Source organism: Cariama cristata, unplaced genomic scaffold, assembly GCF_000690535.1.
Source record: "Cariama cristata isolate BGI_N322 unplaced genomic scaffold, ASM69053v1 scaffold31966, whole genome shotgun sequence".
Taxonomy (NCBI): Eukaryota; Metazoa; Chordata; class Aves; order Cariamiformes; family Cariamidae; genus Cariama; species Cariama cristata.
The window spans coordinates 1063-1835 of NW_009624363.1; positions in this window are offsets into that span (position 1 = coordinate 1063).

Here is a 773-nt window from a genome sequence, read left to right on the forward strand (position 1 = left end):
TGCTTAAGAGGTCCAATAATATTTAAAAACAAGCTGGCTTGGCGGTCGAAATGAATTTAAAAAAGTAATTACATAGAAAGAGGGGTAGAAGCCCAGCGTGGGTTTGCTCCGTGCCGTGGGGACGGGAGGGTTGGGGTGCAATCCTGCGCCCCGCCGTCTCGTCTCCCCTTCCTCGCTGCGTTCCCCGCTGGCTGCCCACCCCACAAACCGCTCCCCTGATCCTGACCCCCCCTCGCCCCGGGCAAACCCCAGCTCCAGCCCTAGCAGGAAGATGCAGCGATGCTGCAGGCGGCCGCGTTGCATCAGGATTTTTTCGGTTTTTTCCCCCACAAACAGCACAATTGAGCGCTTCCAACCGGAAATTGCTGCCGTTAAACCACAGATTTTGCTATTCCTGCTTTCCAAGCATCCCTGTAACACGTTATTTTACCCAATTACCGGTGAATCTGTAAATGCCACAGTGCAACACGCCAGAAAAACACCTTTTTCCAAGCTCTCCTCCCTCCCGAGTTCCTTAAAAGGCTTTATTTTCCTTTTTTCCCTATGGGAATGCCAGCACATGGCAGAGAAAACACCTGGAGCCTGATCCTGCCGGCAGCCCCGATGGGCTCAGGACCCAGCCCGGCGCTCGTGGCAAAGCGAAGGGAAGATGGGCAGAGGGGACGATAGATGGAGGGCTTGAAAATATTACCAATTAAAAAAAAAAAAACCCCCAAACCAAACCCAACCCAAGGGGGAATGACGGGCATCCAGCGGCTCTTATTTCTAGAGTG